This window comes from Sapajus apella, unplaced genomic scaffold, assembly GCF_009761245.1.
Source record: "Sapajus apella isolate SASKATOON/1434 unplaced genomic scaffold, GSC_monkey_1.0 scaffold18, whole genome shotgun sequence".
NCBI lineage: Eukaryota > Metazoa > Chordata > Mammalia > Primates > Cebidae > Sapajus > Sapajus apella.
This window is the reverse complement of record NW_022436958.1, coordinates 2,700,588-2,718,936: the sequence shown is the minus strand read 5'-3', so window position 1 is coordinate 2,718,936 and position 18,349 is coordinate 2,700,588. Positions and strand designations below refer to the sequence as shown.

General features: G+C 36.7%; 1 pseudogene across 1 annotated transcript; it reads right to left on the bottom strand.

The window, feature by feature from the left end:
- Positions 1-5,018: 5,018 nt before the first annotated feature.
- Positions 5,019-5,922, bottom strand: LOC116556863 (annotated as a pseudogene). The gene has a single exon (XR_004271202.1). The product of XR_004271202.1 is annotated as a 60S ribosomal protein L6 pseudogene (transcript).
- Positions 5,923-18,349: the final 12,427 nt, after the last annotated feature.

The window sequence follows — 18,349 nt, the reverse complement described above, 5'->3', positions numbered from 1 at the left end:
GGATTTAAGTGTATGCAAGAATCAAAAATGCAGATTTTCTGATCTTTTTAAAGTGTGATTTTTAAAAATTTCTATTTTTAACTTTTTTATTGATATGTAATAGTTGTAGATTCTCCAGTCTTATTTTTAGAGATACAGATTCTTTAGGTCTGGAGTAGAGCCTATGAATTGGTACAGCAAGTGATTCTGATGCTGATTCAGGATCAGAAGAGGCAACTTACTTTTGACAATGGACAAGTGATTCTGTTATGCAACTTCTTTGATAGAGGAAGAAAAATTTCTAGGATTTCTTAGAGGATTGTGGACAGATTATGATCTTAAAAGAAGTCCTAAAAGTGGACTGTATTAAATAAAGTGTGCATCTAGGAAAGAGTGTGTAAGTCCATATAGGGGAGATTTTTCTTTTTCTAATAATCAGCTTTATTAAGTGAAGGCTACTTGTGAATGTGTTTCATCTTTGAAGAATAAAGGAAAATAGCAATTTGAGACGTCACAGAGGAGATTTGTTCCTCTGTGGGAAATAAGGTTTTACTAGTTGACTTCTAAAGCTTCCATAAATTATTTTTTAGAACAAAACAAAGAATGTGTAAAGAAATAGCCTCTTGGGTTCCTACCAGCTCACAGATTCTTTGAGTATTTTTAAAACATTCGAAAGACAAAGTACTGGCTCATATTTTTATCATAGTTTTTGCTTACTTCCTTCAACATGGAGACATCCTGGTAGAGAAAAACAATTTAAAACTGTTTCCAAATATTTTGGTAAAAGTTTTCACTCTACTGTGGGTAAGTAGTGAATTAGAATTGGAATGACTAGGATTGCTACTATCTTTGGATAACACATATAAACCACATGAATGACAAGACAGAAATTGTTATATGAAGAGCTTGGCCTGGATGATTTCTAAGATCTCTTTACTTCTAGGTAAAGTTTTAGAACTTCTCTAAGTTCTAAAACTTTGTGGGTTCACATGAGTTTTTATCCACTCTTATAAAAAACTGCCAGAGAACTCACAGAATCTTATCTCTTTACTTCATTCCCTGAACAAAGTCAGGGAATGAGGTAGAGATGACTCTAATAACCCCAGCTCCTTATTCCATGTTTTAAATGATTTTTTTTTAATTTCAGTAGGTTTTGGGGTAACAGGTGGTGTTAGGTTACATGGATAAGTTCTTTAGTGGTGATTTCTGAGATTTTGGTACACCCATCACCCAAGTACCGTACACTGTATTCAATGTATAGTCTTTTATCCCTCACTCCCCTCCACCCTTCCCCCTGAATCCCCAAAGTCTGTTGTATTATTTTTATGTCTTTGTATCCTTAGTGCTTAGCTCCCTCTTATGAGTGAGAACATACAATGAACGTTTTCCATTCCTGTGTTATTTCACTTAGAGTAATGGTCTTCAGATCCATCCAGGTTGCTTCAAATTCCATTATTTTATTCTCTTTTATGGCTGAGCGTATTTCCTGGTACATGTATATATATACCACATTTTCTTTATTCACTCCTTGATTGATGGGCATTTGGGCTGGTTCTGTATTTTTACAATTGTGAATTGTACTGCTATAAACGTGTGTGTGCAAATGTCTTTTTTATATTATGACTTCCTTTCCTCAGGATAGATATCCAGTAGTGGGATTACCATATCAAATGGCAGATCTACTTTTATTTCTTGAGGGAATCTCCATGTTGTTTTCCATAGTGGCTGTACTAGTTTGCATTCCCGCCAGCAGTGTAAAAGTGTTCCCTTTTCACCATAGCCATGCCAACATCTATTATTTTTTGGTTTTTAAATTATGACAATTCTTGCAGAAGTAAGGTAGTATTGCATTATAGTTTTTATTTGCATATCCCTGATAATTAGTGATATTGAGCATTTAAAAAATATGTTTCTTGGCCATGTGTATATCTTCTTTTGAGAATTGTCTATTCATGGCCTTAGCCCACTTTTTAATGGGATTTTTGTATTTGTTTTTTTCTCATGATTTGTTTGATTGCCTTGTAGATTCTGGATATTATTCCTTTGTTGAATGCTTAGTTTGTGAAAATTTTCTCCCACTCTGAGGGTTGTCTGTTTACTCTGCTGATTATTTATTTTGCTGTGTAGAAACATTTTAGTTTAATTAAGTTCTACTTTTTAAATTTTTGTTTTTATTGTATTTGCTTTTGGGTTCTTGGTCATGAAGTCTTTGCTTAAGCCAATGTTTAGAAGGGTTTTTTTGATGTTGTCTTCTAGAATTTTTATGGTTTGAGGTCTCAGATTTAAATCTTTGATCCATCTTGAATTAATTGTTGTATAAGGTGAGAGATGAGGATCTATTTTCATTCTCCTACTGTGGCTTGCCAATTATCCCAGCACCATTTGTTAAATAGGACGTACTTTCTCCACTTTGTTTTTGTTTGCTTTGTTGAAGACCAGTTGGCTTTAAGTATTTGGCTTTATTTCTGGGTTCTCTATTCTTTTCCATTGGTCTACATCTATTTTATATCAGTACCATGCTGTTTTGGTGATTATAGTCTATGTGATGCCTTCTGATTTGTTCTTTTGCTGCTTAGTCTTGCTTTGGCTATGCAGGTTCTTTTTTTGTTGTTGTTCCATATTAATTTTAGTATTGTTTTTTCTAGTTGTATGAAGAATTATAATGGTATTTTCATGGGAATTGCATTAAATTTGTGGATTGCTTTGGCAGCATGGTCATTTTGACATTATAGGTTCTACCCATCCATGAGCATGGGATGTGTTTTTATTTGTTTGTGTCGTCTATGATTTCTTTCAGCAATGTTTTATAGTTTTTATAGTAGAGGTCTTTCAACTTCCTGGTTAGGTATTGCCTAAGGCCACTGGAAGCCACCTCTTGCATCAGCATGACCTAGATGTGAGACATAGAGGCAAAGGAGATCATTTCAGAGCTTTAAGATTTGACTGCCCCACTGGATTTCAGACTAGCATGGACCTGTAGCCCCTTCATTTCGGCCAATTTCTCCAATTTCTCCCATCTGGAACAGGTATATTTACCCAACGCCTTTACTCCCATTGTATCTAGGAAGTAACTAACTTGCTTTTGATCTTACAGGCTCATAGGTGGGAAAGACTTGCCTTGCCTCAGATGAGACGTTTGCTTGGACTTTTGGGTTAGTGCTGGAATGAAGCTTCTGCACAGCAAAAGAAACTATCATTAGAGTAAACAGGCAACCTATAAAATGGGAGAAAATTATTGCAATCTATCCACCTGACAAAGGGCCACTATCCAGAATCTACAAATAACTTAAACAAATTTACAAGAAAAAACAACCCCATCAAAAAGTGGGCAAAGGATATGAATAGACACTTCTCAAAAGAAGACATTTATGTGGCCAAAAAACATATGGAAAATGAGAACACATGGACACAGGGAGAGGAACATCACACACTGGGGCTTGTTGGGAAATGGGAGGCTAGGGGAGAGATAGCATTAGAAGAAATACCTAATGTAGATGACGGGTTGATGGGTGCAGCAAACCACCATGGCATGTGTATACCTATGTAACAAACCTGCACATTCTGCACATGTATCCCAGAACTTAAAGTGTGTGCATATATATATAATACTTTGGGGGACGATTGGGAAGGCATGATTGGTTTTGAAATGTAAAAGAGACATGAGGTTTGGAAGGGGTTGGGACAGAATGATATGGTTAGGTTTTGTGCCCCCACCCAAATCTCCTATTGAATTGTAATCCTCATAATCCCCACATGTAAAGGGAGAGACCAGGTGGAGATAATTTAATCATGGGGACAGTTCCCCCATGTTGACCTCATGATAGTGAGTTCTTATAAGACGTGATGGTTTTATAAAGGGCTCCTTCCCCTCTTCACTCAGCACTTCTTCCTGCCACCTTGTGAAGAAATGCTTTGTTTCCTTTTCACCTTCTGCCATGATTGTAAGTTTCCTGAGGTCTCCCCAGCCATACTGAGCTGTGAGTCAATTAAACCTTTTTTCCTTTATAAATTACCCCGTCTTGGACAGTTCTTTATAGCAGTATGAAAATGGACCAATACAGGTATTGGGTTTTTTGTTTGTTTTTTGCCTCTATTGTAAAAGGCATTGAGTTATTGACTTGATTCTCAGTTTGGCCACTGTTGGTATATAGCAGTGCTACTGATTTGTGTACATTTCTTTTGTATTTTGAAACTTTACTGAATTCATTTATCAGATCTAGGAGCTTTTTGGACATATCTGTATGGTTTTCCAAGTATACAGTTATCTCATCAGTGAACCGTGATGGTTTTATTTCCTCTTTACCAATTTGAATGCCTTTTCTTTCTCTTCTCTGACTGCTCTGGCTAGGATTTCCAGTACTATGTTGAATAGAAATGGTAAAACTGGACATCTTTGTCTTGTTCCAGTTCTCAGGGGGAATGCTTTCAATTTTTCCTCATTCAGTATAATGTTGGCTATGGATTGTCATAGATGGCTTTGATTACCTTAAGGAATGTCTCGTCTATGCCAATTTTGCTGAGAGTTTTAATCATAAATGGATGCTGGATTTTTTCAAATGATTTTTCTGCATCTATTGAGATGATCATGTGATTTTTGGTTTTAATTCTGTTTATGTGGTATATCACATTTATTGACTTGTGCATGTTAAATTATACCTGCATCCCTGGTATAAAACCCACTTTATCATGATGGATTATGTTTCTGATATGCCGTTATATTTGCTTAGCTAGTATTTTGTTGAGGAATTTTACATTGGTATTCATCAGGGATATTGGTATGTAGTTTTCTTTTCTTGTTATGTCATTTCTTGGTTTTGGCATTAGGGTGATGCAGGGTTCATAGAATGATTTAGGGAGGATTCCCTCTTTATCTTTTGGGATAGTGTCAGTAAGATTGGTACTTATTCTTCTTTGAATGTCTCATAGAATTAAGCTATGAATCCATTTGGTTCTGGTCTTTTTTTTGTTGGTGATTTTTAAAATTACCATTTCTTTTTTAAAGGTAATCAGTTATTTAATTAGATCATCAGGACATTTAAAATACCAATTTGTGAGGATAAATTCTATTTGTCAGGGCAAACACAGATCGCAGGTAGCCCTGGAGCTGAGGAATAGCTTTGATTTTTGGTAAATCAAAGCTGTGAGTCCACAGCTTTCTGATCAATGTTGCACTGCTCTGTAATCTCGTATTTCTCTTTTTCTGTGTCGAAGATCTCACCTTCCTGGTGTCTGGGCTTTTGCAGCTTCTTCTTCTTGAAGTAAGCATCAGTAAGATGTTTTGGGATTTTTACATTGCTGATATCAATTTTGGTTGAGGTGGCAATGACAACTTTCTGGTGCGTTCTTCGCAGAGGAACTCGATTGAGGACCAGAGGTCCAGTCACAAGTAATAAGCCACTAGCCAGCTGCTTCAGGAAAACCACCCTTTTGCCCCTGTGGTGTCCAGTGAGGATGATCAGAATGGTCCCGGGGTTGATGCTGGCTCGCAGTTTTCTCACGTGGTGACTGAAGGGTTTTTTGCCGTGGCTCAACAGCTTTCGAGGCACATCTTCAGTAGGATAATACCTAGGCATTTTGTGAAGTTTAACCACCCGGGCACCGCCGTTTTTGTCACCACCAACTGGTTTTGTAACAGTTGCAAGAACCTTCTCCTTCTTTTTCTTTTCAAGCTTGGATTTAGCCGCTGAGTACTTCCTCTTGTACATGGCCTTTCTGGAATACATGGCAGATCGGGAATATCTGCCAATTCCTCTGACAAGAACAGGATTGCGGCTGCAATGGGCCTTCCCCTTCTTGGGCTTTTTAGCCTTGAGGTTACCCTTTTTCACTTTGCTACCAGCATCAGCCTTCTTGGCTTCAGGTTTCTTCTCTTTAGTATCCGGCTTCTCAACTTTTTCACCCGCCATCTTGCAAGATGGGAAAGCTAAAATTACCATTTCTGTCTTGCTGCTTGTTATTGGTTTGCTCAGAGTTTCTATTTCTTCCTGGTTGAGGAAAATTGTGTGTTTCCAGGAACGTATCACCTCCTCTAGGTTTCCTAGTTTGTGCGTGTACAGGCATTCACAGTATACTTGAATAATCTTTTGTATTTCTGTGGTATGAGTTGTAATATCTCCCATTTCATTTCTAATTTAGCTTATTTAGATCTTCTGTTTTCTTTTCTTGGTTAATTGCACTAATGGTCTATCAATTTTGTTTATCTTTTCAGAAAACCAATTTTGTTGGCTGGGCTTGGTAGCTCACACCTGTAATCCCAGCACTTTGGGAGGTTGAGGCAGGCAGATCATCTGAGGTCAGAAGTTCAAGACCAGCTTGGCCAACGTGGTGAATCCCCATTTCTACCAAAAAAACCCAAAAAAACATAAATTAACCATATGTGGTAGAAGGTGCCAGTAATCCCAGCTATTCAGGATGTTGAGGCAGGGATGATTGCTTGAGCCCAGGAGGCAGAGATTGTAGCGAGCCAAGATCATGCCACCACACTCCAGCCTGGGCGACAGACTGAGACATCTCAAACAAAAGAGAAAGAAAGTTTTTTTGTTTTATTTGTCTTATGGATTTTTTTGATTCAATTTCATTTAGTTCTGCTCTGATACTTGTTATTTTTTTTTCTTCTTCTGCGTTTCAGTTTGGTTTGTTCTTGTTTCTCTAGTTCCTTGAGGTATAACCTTAGATTGTCTATTTATGCTCTTTCAAACTTTTTGATGTAGGCATTTAATGCCATGAGGTTTCTTCTTAGCCCTGCCTTTGCTGTATCCCAGAGGTTTTGATAGGTTATGTCACTATTACTGTTCAGTAAAAATAATTTTTATATTTCCACCTTGATTTCATTGTTGACCCAACAATCATTCAGGAGCATCTGATTATTTAATTTCCATTTATTTTTGTGATTTTGAGGGATCCTTTTGGAGTTGATGTCCAATCTTATTCTACTGTGGTTTGAGAGAGTACTTGATATAATTTTGATTTTCTTAATTTTATTGAGTCTAGTTTTGTGGCCTATTTGGTACTACGCCACAAAACAAGGTTTATCCAGCCAAGAGGCAGAGCTTTCAAGAGAGCATCCGCTGATACAAGATAGACCTTGGTCTATCTCGGAGAATGTTCTATGTGTTGATGAATGTATATTATGCAGTTGTTGGGTAGAATGTTTTGTCAATATTTAAGTCAGTTTGTTCTAGGATATAGTTTAAGTCCATTGTTAGTTTCTTGACTTTTTGTCTTGATGACCTGTTCACTGCAGTCGGTGGTGTATTGCAGTCCCCCACTATTATTGTGTGGCTATCTACCTCATTTCTTAGATCTAGTAGTAATTGTTTTATAAATTTGGGAGCTCCAGTGTTAGGTGCATATATATTTAGGATTGTGATATTTTCTTGTTGGTCTAGTTCTTCTATCATTATACAGGTCCCTGTTTGTCTTGTTTAACTGTTGTTGCTTTAAAGCCTATTTTGTCTGATATGAGAATAGCTACTCCTGCTCACTTTTGGTGTTCATTTGCATGGAATATCTTTTTCCACCCCTTTACCTTAAGTTTATCTGAGGCCTTATATATCAGATGAGTCTCTTGAAGACAACAAATACATCATTAGTGAATTCTTATTCATTCTGCCATTCTGTATCTTTTAAATTAAGCAGTTCGGCCCTGTACATTCAGTGTTAGTATTGAGATGTGAGGTACTGTTCTACTCATCATTTTTGTTTCATTGTGTATTGTATAATAGGCCCTGTGAGATTTGTATTTTAAGGAAGTTCTGTTTTTTATATCTTGAAGTTTTGTTTTAAGATGCAGATCTCCTTTTAGCAGCTCTTATAGTATAGTCTATGAGCTGGCACTGGTAGTGGTGAGTTCTCTCAGCATTTGTTTATCTGAAAATATTTTATCTTTCCTTTATGAAGCTTAGTTTTACTGGATATAAAATTCTTGGCTGAATATTGTTTTGTTTAAGGAGGCTAAATAGGACTCCAATCCCTTCTAGCTTGTAGGGTTTCTGCTGATAAATCTGCTGTTAATCTGATAGGTTTTCCTTTGCAGGCTACCTGATGCTTTTGTCTCACAGCTCTTGATATTCTTGCCTTCATCTTGACTTTAGGTAACCTGCTGACTGTGTGCCTAGGTGATGATCTTTCTGTGATTAATTTACCTCGTGTTCTTTGAGCTTCTTGAATTTGGATTTCTAGTTCTCTAGCAAGGCCAGGGAAATTTTCCTTGATTATTCTCTCAATATGTTTTCCAAACTTTTAGACTTCTCATCTTCCTCAGGAACCCTAATTATTTTTAGGTTTGATCATTTAACATAATCCCAAACTTCTTGGAGGCTTTGCTGTTTTTTGTTGTTGTTGTAGATTCTTTTTTCTTTGTCTTTGTTGGATTAGGTTAATTCAAATGCCTGGTCTTCGAACTCTGAAGTTTTTTCTTCTACTTGTTCGATTCTGTTGTTGAGATATTCCAGTGTATTTTGCATTTCTCTAAGTACGTCTTTTATTTACAGAAGTTGTAATTGTTTTTTATTTATGCTGTTTCTCTGGATATTTTTTCATTCATGTTCTGTATTTTTAAAAATTTCTTTAAGTTGGCTTTCACTATTCTTTGGTACCTCCTTAAGCAGCTTAATAATCAACCTTCTCAATTCTTTTACTGACATTTCTAAGATTTCTTCTTGGTTTGGATCCATTGTTGGTGAGCTAGTATGATCTTTTGAAGGTGTTAAAGAACCTTGCTTTGTCATATTACCAGAATTGTTTTTCTAGTTCCTTCTCATTTTGGTAGACTATGTCAGAGGAAAGATTTGGGGCTCTAGGTCTGCTAAGATTCTTTTGTTCTATGAGGTGATCCTTTGATGTGCTATTCTCCCTCTTCCCCTAGAGATGGGGCTTCCTGAGAGCTGAACTGCAGTGACTGTTATTGCTCTTCTGGGACTAACCACCCAGTAGGGCTGCCATACTCTGGGCTAATACTGGGGAGAGTCTGCAAAGAGTTGTGATGTGATTGTTTTTCAGGTCTTTCAGCCATGGAAATCAACACCTGCTCCAGTGGAGGCAATAGGGGAGTGTTGTGGACTCTGTGAGGGTCCTTGGTTATTGTTGTGTTTAGTGCACTGGTTTTCTTGAATGCTAATTTTGCTAGCAGTTGGTTGGTCTCCAGCCAGGAGGTGGTGATTTCAAGAGAGCATCAGCTGATACAAGCTTGCCCTAAGGTTGCCTGTATTAAGTATTCGGGTTTCTCAGGTGATGGGTGGGCCCGTAGAGTTCCCAAGAGATTATATCTTTTGTCTTTGGCTACCAGGGCTGGTAGAGAAAGACCATCAGGTAGGAGCAGGTTTAGGTAATGTGAGCTCAGACTCTTCTTGGATAGGGCTTGCTGCAGCTGCTGTGGGGCATGGGGGTGTGTTTCTCAGGCCAATGGAGTTATATTCTCAGGGCGATTATGGCTATTTCTTCTGTTTCATACAGATCACCAGAGAAGTAGGGGAAAGCCAGCAGTGACAGGCATCACCCAATTCCCTTGCAGCCAGCAAGGCCAGTCTCACTCCCATCGTGCCCCATCAACAGCACTGAGTTTATATACAGACAGCCTATGAGCAGGGCAATAAGCCTTCCTACTGAGAAAGTAAGCAGGGCTTTCTGGTCCCGTCGCTTTCTGGCCACCGCTTTTGTGCTGATATCTGCATTTCCCTCCGCTGCCCTGAATTGTGTCCAGGAAAATTTGTGTTCAGTCAAAATTATGACAGAGACCTGCTGGAAGTTTCCTTTTCCCTGTGATCCTCCCCATTTCCACTGACAGCCCTCCTTGAGGACCCGTGTGAGATGAAATCAGAAATGGCTTTCCTGAGGACTGGCAGTGCCTAAAGGGCTCTTCTGACTGCTTCTTCTACTTTTGTATTTCTCTTGGCTCTCTAAATTTGTTTCAGATCTAGGTAAGGTTAGATGTTTCTCCTGTGATCTGAATTGACAGGTTCCCCAGTGAGGGTGTGTGTTAGAAGGTAGATTTTACCCCTCTTACGCTTTGGGCACTCATAGTTTTTGGCTGTCTCATGGAGTTTGCAGCAGCAACCTGCTTCTTTTAAAGGGTCTCTTGTATTCTTTTGGTTTTTCTGGTATGTTCCTATGGTAGATTTTAGAGCAAAAGTTTACAAAATGAGCCTCCATATGCTGTTCTGTCCATCTGAGGTGTAGCTGCAAGTTAGTCCTGCCTTCTATCCACCATTTTTTCATCTTATAAATGATTTATAGATATCAAATACTTAATTCTGCCAGTGTCTCATTATAATCAAGGAAAACAGTTATGGCAGTTTACAATAAAGGCTTTAATTTCCACGTATGTTTTTCAAAATTCATTTAAATACACTCACTATCTTGTTTTGAATTCTTGCTATCATTTTTCTCTAGGTATTTGGTATGTAACGATTTGCCAATCAATGACATTCTTATAGTACATCTCTTTCGGAATTCTAAATGCACATTAGCAGTGGTAAAACAAAACTCTCAGAGGTAGGCATATTTAACTGTAAGATAACATTGCTTTTTAGGCATTGTTTGCCATGTGTCTTTGAATACCTAGGAATTGTATTATCTCATTGTAGCAGAAGGCTTTGTGATTTCTAATGTAATTATGTGATGAAAGAGTGTAGTTTGGAATGAACTATATTGTGCTGCTTATGTTTTTAAATGACAGGTTTAATAACAATAAAACAGATAACTGTAAGTAACATACTAAGAGAATAATATAAAATTAACCTGATGTACTGAGAACTTTCTAAAGCAAGTCTCTGTAATGATTAAATGGGATAATCTTTTTTTTTTTTTTTTTTTTTTTTAGTAACCTGTTCAGAGAGTAAAATGGGATAATCTTAAATCAGCTAGTGGGTTTATCTGAGGCAAATATCGCCTTCTATAAAATGTATTAAATCTGAACCAGATATTTTGGTCTGTAATTTAATTTTTAGTGGTCTGGCATTCTTTTCTTTCTTTTTGAGATAATACCATGAATTCCTTTCTTGAGTTACCTTTTGTCCAATGTTTGCAGTCTTGTTAACTGTCAGTCAAAGTCCCCTGTCCTCACCTGGCCAAGGGGTGAGTACAAGGACCAACCAAACATTCTTGCTCAAGATTTAACTTTTAAGAAGAGTGATATAAAGATAGGAAAGATAAAGCTAATTCATCCTTACATATTAGGATTAATTTTCATATTAGGTGACCTAATAAAACCACCGAGTAGTTTCTGTCACTTGGCTCTTGCTACCTGCATCCCTGGGTTCTTTGCTGAGTACATTTCAGCATTTATTACTTTGCTTCTGTGAGCCTTCCATATCCTTCTTGTAAGTCCTTTTTTATTTTTCAAGTTTTCCAGTGCTAGCCTTTTTTGTTACAATTGAAGATCTCTAACTGGTACACAAAATCTTGTACTCCTCCCCAATCTTTGTGTTACCTTTGTAAAAGATTTTACAGAATTTAACATTTTATATCAGTATACAGATATCAGACATTTACCCCTTTCCACTGATGTGTATTTCTGTGTACATGCTTGTATGAATGAATGTGTGTTGGTATATGAGACTCATTTGCAAATATCAAGGTTCCACTGGCCTCTTTTTTTTTTTTTGAGACAGAGTTTCTCATAAACCAGGCTGGAGTACAGTGGTGAAATCTCAGCTCATTTCAACCTCTGCTTCCCAACCAAGTAGCTGGGATTACAGGTGTGCACCACCACGCTCAGCTAATTTTCATATTTTTAGTAGAGACAGGATTTCACCGTATTAGCCAGGCTGGTTTCAAACTCCTGACCTCAGGCGATCTACCTGTCTTGGCCTCCCAAAGTGCTGTGATTACAGGCGTGAGCTACAGCGTCCAACCTCCACTGGCATCTTTATGAGACCTTGATCTTTCGTAATTAAAGGAAACAAAACAGGGACAGGTATATTCTAAGGAGTCTCCCTTCAACACTTTCCAGTTTAGGCCTCTCCCTCCTACCTTTTGATATTCTGCCCAACTGGAAACCCAAGGACAAAGGACCAAGGATGATGAGTCCTCAGGGGTCAGCTTTCAGGTAACAAACTTTTATAAAAAAGCAAAAACTTTTATAAAAAGAGTTTGTAAGCCCTATTTTATTTGAACAAAAAGAAAAGAGCCCTTTTATAGCCAGAACTTTTCTACATATTCTTACAATGTTAAACACATAATAATCCCATAACAGGCTTGCCTATGATATCTAGAGAAAGTAAGTTAAGTTCTCTTAACTATGGTGAATTCTGTTTCTATTATTAGACAGTAAATCAACATATGAAAAGACTGTAGAAACATTGCAATAATAACATTTCTGGAATGTCCACATAGATTTCTGAAGAGGCTCATGAGAATTTAGAAAGATATATTATGGTCTACAGTTTTGGAGCCTGGGAAGACTAAGACTTTGGACATAGTCTTGCCAATGCTGATGAATGACCTTAGATATTAATTTAACCCTTCTCAGCCATAATTTTCCCAACTGTGAAGTGAAGATGGTAACTTCTTTATATCATAAGGTTGTGTGAGGATCATACAGGATGCCCTCCAAGTAGTTTAATGGAAAATGTACTTTTGATTAGACGCCTATAAAAATAAAAGCTAAGATGAGAAACAAAGGAAACAGAAAATAATGTAACCATTGCATAGAAGGACTTATAGAATTTGTGTGGGGGACCCAAAATAAATAAAAACACTGAAAAACAGATTTAAAACAGTACCAATCAAAACTGTATAAAATTTATTCAAAAGACAAGTTTATGAGGTGTGCGACCATTTTTAAACAAAAGTACCCTTTATGTTTGTATAAGTATTATGGAAATTAATATCTACTAAACATGTACTATTTCTTAGGTTCTCTGTTAACTATCCTTTTGTCTCATTTAATCCCTTAAACCAAGCAAATTAGGTATTGTTATTTTCATTTTACAAAAGCAAAAACTCTTTTGAGACTCAGAGAAATAAAATTACTTGTCAAGGTAAAAAATGATAGAGCCAAGATCCAAATTTCTTGTGTAAGCCCTTCCAACATTGAGTCTAGGTTTGACTTTGTGACTTGCTTTTGCCAATGGGACATTAGCAAGCATGACATTAACAGAGGCTTACTAAGCACTTGGACTTAGGTTTATCTTCTTTGTAATGCTTCCTCTTGGAAGGCTGAGATTACCATGATATGAGGATCCCAAGCTAAAAGTCAGAACCAAGACTCCATATATACAGCCTCCATTGAGCCATTCCAGCCAGCTCCTGGATATTTAAGTAACCTCAGGTGAGGTCCCAGACATCAGAGATCAGAAATGAGTTCGTCCATTGCCTAACTACTTGACCCACAAAGTCGTAAGTATATAAAATAGTAGTCATTTTATGACACCTAAGTTTGGAGTGATTTACTACATAACAATAGATAATTGATATTTAACTTAGGTTCAGTCTAAAGCTTGAGTACTCCTTACCCTGCAATATGCTGTCTCAAATTATTGAACTTTCCTGTGTATTCTCAAATGAAATCTAGAACCTTGTTTTGCAAACACTTGTAACAACAAACTTTTATTAAAAAGTAAAAGACACTTAATAGAGAAAAGAGATAATCCACAGATTTGGAGAAAATATTTGCAAATCACATATAAGGAGCTAATATCCAAAATATACAAATAACCCAAATTACTCAATAACAAGAAGAATACAACTCTTTAAAAATGAGCAAAAGTCTTGAATAGACACTTCTTCAAAGAAGACATATAAATGGCCAACAGATAAATGAAAAAAATGCTCAACATCTTTAATTATCAGAAAAATGCAAATTCAAACCACAATGAGATATCATCTCACAATTGTAGATTGACTATTATCAAAAACATAAAAGATAGTAAGTGTTGGTGAGGATGTAGAGAAAAGACAACCCTTTACACTGTTGGTGGTACTGTAAATTAGTAGTAATTTTGGAAATAGTATGAAGATTTCTTAAAAAAGTAAAAATAGAATTACCATATGATCCAGCAATCTCACTACTGTGTATATATTCACAAGAATTAAAATCAGTATGCCACAGAGACTGCACTTTTGTGTTCATTGCAGCATTATTCACAATAGCCAAGATAAAATGGAAACAAACTAACTTTCCATCAAGGGATTAATGTATTATTTAATTGTGGTATATATACATAATGGAATACTATTCATCCTTAAAAAAAAAATTCTGTCATTTTCAACAACATGGATGAACTTAGAGGATATTGTGTCAAGTGAAATAAGTCAGGCACAGTGAGAAAAACACCATGTGATCTCAGTATATGTGAAATCTAAAGAAGAAAAGCTCATAGAAATACAGAGCAGATTTGCAAGTAATTCTGATGCTAAAATTAAAAAAAGGAAACAACAAAAAAGAAAAAAAAAACATAGAAGTAGGGAGTAGAATGATGTTTACCAGGGCGTTGGGTTGGGGGAGGTTGATGGACAAAAGGAGAATCATTTGTCAACAGGCACAAAGTTACAGTTAGGAGGAATAAATTCTGGCTGCTCTATTGCAAGCAAGATAACTATAGTTAATGTATTAGATATTTCAAAATAATTAAAAGTTTTTAAATGTTCTCACCACAAAAAAATTATAAGCATTTGGGGTGACCGATATGCTCATCACCCTGATTTGATCATCTCACAATGTATACATGTATTGAAAAATCACATTCTATCCCATAAATATATAGAATTATTATTTGTCAATTAAAAAAGTACAAGAACACTAAAATGATTCATATCCCTTTATACCAGATTAATAGTTGTTGATTAACATTTTGGCTTGTTTACAGTGTTATTTTTGATAAAATAAATTATTCTATCTTGTAAATACTAAGTGTATTTCTAAGAAAGAATTCAAACACTGCAAAAAGTATAAACATGGTGATTTAAAAATCAGTTAAACCTTACCACATAGGAAGAAATGTGGTTAATATTAGATGAACTTTATCCAGGCATGTTTCTTTAAAAGATAGACAGCTAGACAGGAAGAAAATGCTTTTAAATATGATTATATTATAGATGATTTTTTTTTTAAAGAGTTAGGGTCTCACTTTGTAGCTCAGGCTGAGGTGCAGTTTCATGATCATAGATTACTACTGCCTTGAACTTCTGGGCTCAAGGGACCTCTGGACTCAGCCTCTGGGGTAGCTGGAACTACAGGTGCATGTTATTATGCCCAGGTAACTTTTTAAATATTTTATAGAGATGGAGTTTAGTTATGTTGCCCTTGCTGGTCTTGAACTCCTGGAATCAAGCAATTCACCTGCCTTGGCCTACCAAAGTGCTAGGATTACAAACATGAGCTACCGTGCCTGGCTTATTATAGATGTTTTTGTTGGTTTGTTTTTTGAGACAGAGTCCTGCTCAGTCACCTAGGCTGGAGTGCATTGGCACAATCTCGGCTCACTGCAACTTCTGCCTTCCAGGTTGAAGCTGTTCTCCTGCCTCAGCCTCCTGAGGAGCTGGGACTACAGATGCATGCCACCCTGCCCTGCTAATTTTTGTATTTTTAGTAGAGATGGGGTTTCACCCTGTTAGCCAGGCTGGTGTCGAACTCTTGACTTCAGGTGATCCTCTGTCAAGGGAGGCCTGCCTCAGCTTCCCAAAGTGTTGGGATTACAGGCGTGATAAAGAAACAAGAACATTTCTGTATGACCCAAACACACACACATATGCATACCTACACACCAAACAAAAATTCTCAAACACCCTGATGGAAGTGTGAGCTTCAAGTAATTTTTTTTCTTTTAACGGAGAAGATTCTTCTAAGATTGTGAAAGAAATTTTGAAAAAACACAAATGTTAGGAGATTGGAGTTTTGGGTTTTTTTTTTTTTTTTTTTTTTTTAAGGTCCCAGTTTTAATAGTGTTTCCCTGCTATAAATGATGAGGACGTTAACAGTAGTCTACATTCTGTCATCTCACTCTATCTACCTTCCAGGTTTTATTAAACATTATTTTTAACAAAATAGGACTATTGCAATGTACTATAACTATGATTTTTTCCCAGACCCATTGATAAAACCAATCCCCATTGTCAAGGAATCTGAGGCCAGTGCGATTTGGCTTTTCTGGTCTTTTTTTTTTTTTTTGAATTCTTTTCCTTAATGCTTGATAGCAGCACAACTAGCATAAGGAGAATAACTGAACTAGACTATGAACTGGCATTGACTGCTCTCTGTCAAGTTTATTTCAAACTCAGTGTGTTCTTTCAGTCTGCAGCACTTGCTTCACTTCAGGAAAATTATTCTTGTTTCATATTTTCAAATGACTTTTTGTATTTGTTTGGTTTTTATAACCCAATGTCTTTACATTAGATCCTTTTTATCTAACTCTCTTATTAGTCTCCCCCAGTCTCTTAGATCTTCCTCCATCTTTTCTTTTTTATATTCACTATTATTATCTTTAGCCATTTCTGTATAAGAACAATTCTATATCTAGCAGAACCTTTTTTATTTTCCTTGCTCCTTGGAAATTATTCATTTTTCTCAATTTGGCCAAAGTCAGTTTCTTTGTTTGCAACTCAGTTTGGATCCTGTGAGGAAACAGAATTTACCCTATTTGCTTAAAATTTAGACATATTAAGAAAAGAAGTACTGCCGGGGTTGGAATGAAGTTAAGAGAAAAAGTTAAGCAATAGTGAGATTGCAGAGACTAACAAGTGCTTGAAGCTGCTACAGGTGCAAGGGGAGGGAGTAGCATTCCTGGAGTCAGCTGACAATGGACACAGAGAGGAGGATCCCCTCTTATGCCAGTGTGGTGTAGAGTGTTATAACTACTGCCAGAGACCTACAAAGCAGCAGGGAAAAATTGGAGAAAAAACGTCTTGGCCTCTCCCTTCTCCTACCTTTTGATATCCTGCCCAACTGGAAACCCAAGGACAAAGGACCAACGGTGATGTGTCCTCAGGGTTCAGCTTTCCCTGGACCGCAACATATCAGAGAAGGTCAGAGAATGGTAGTGGTGGCAATGAAATTGAAGGGTTGACCAGTGAAAGTGATTAGCACATACTTGTCATTTTGTGCTATGTTTCTGAAAGAACACGAAGACTTTAACTCTTAGTAGGTCTCAAACGTTTACTCCTTTCCACTGGTGAGTGTGTGTGCATGCACACATGTGCATTTGCCAAGTTTCCTTGACCTTTCCTAATTTGAAGAGAAGGTGTATTATCTTTAAAGCAGGAAACAGGTGATATCTTAGGGAATCTCTTCAAACAATGAGTCTGCTTTATTTCCTGTGTTCATAAGCCCTATTTTATTTGAAAGAAAAGAGAAGAGCCAAATAATTTTATGGCCAGAGAACAATGTTATCCATCCTTAATTGTTTTTTCTCAGACTGAAAAACTCCTTTTGATCTCAAACATGTTTAATCAACTTATTTTCAGCTCATTTTTAAAAACTCTTGAATTTATATTCTTATTCATCCATAGCTTAAAGCAATTGTGAGGTATTTCCATCTCATTCTTAAGTTATAATTTCTTCTAAGTTGGGTCCTTTTACTTCGCATTAAATATTTATTTGTTTTTGCCATGAGATTTATTTTCATCTTGATCATTCCCAGGTAATTCTCCATTGATACAGTACTAGTGCATTCTTCCTAACATACGAGAAGAATTTGTTTTCCTGTTAGCTACAGGTAGTGGGCTGACTACTTTTCATTGTTTCCACTTTTCAACAGCCTGTGAGAATGGCAGGGGCAAGAGGCCTGCTCAGCTGGAGAGGATGTGTGCGATCTTCATCTTCCTTAGAGTGCCTGGGCTCTGTCTTCTTTTGTGAGGGTTTCTCAAAGCCTGGCACCAGCTTTCTATGTACCAGTGCCATAGAGACAAATTTCCAGCTTTGTGTTGACAATCATTGTTAAAAAATATTGGAGCAAAGCATAGGTCAAGCATCAAAGGATTAAGCAAACTGACTTTTCTATGTGAAGCCAGAACACGTTAGATCTAGAAAGCCTATAGTTTTCTGAGAAGATACAAGTCTCACTTGGCTTTCTTTGGAACTGTTATCTATAACTAGCGGCTACATAATTTCATTGTTGCCCATAAAATTAGAAAGAGAGGATGGCAACCAAGAAGTTGGGAAAACCTATGAGCATCATCTTGGAAACAAAAACTTAAACAAAAAAATTAGGCAGAGATGGTTCTAAAGAGTACAACAAGAAATGAGTCAGTGAAAAGAGCTAAGATATAGCTGTTTTAATTCCATTGTCATTTCCATAAACTCCAGAGGGAGGTCTATAAAAAAACATCAATCTATACAGTTTCTTGTCACTGTAATTGGATTCTTTTTGTTATTTTGTTCTCTTAATTAAAAAGTCTTTAAAAATGTTACAGGGTTTTGAGTAAAGTGGATATA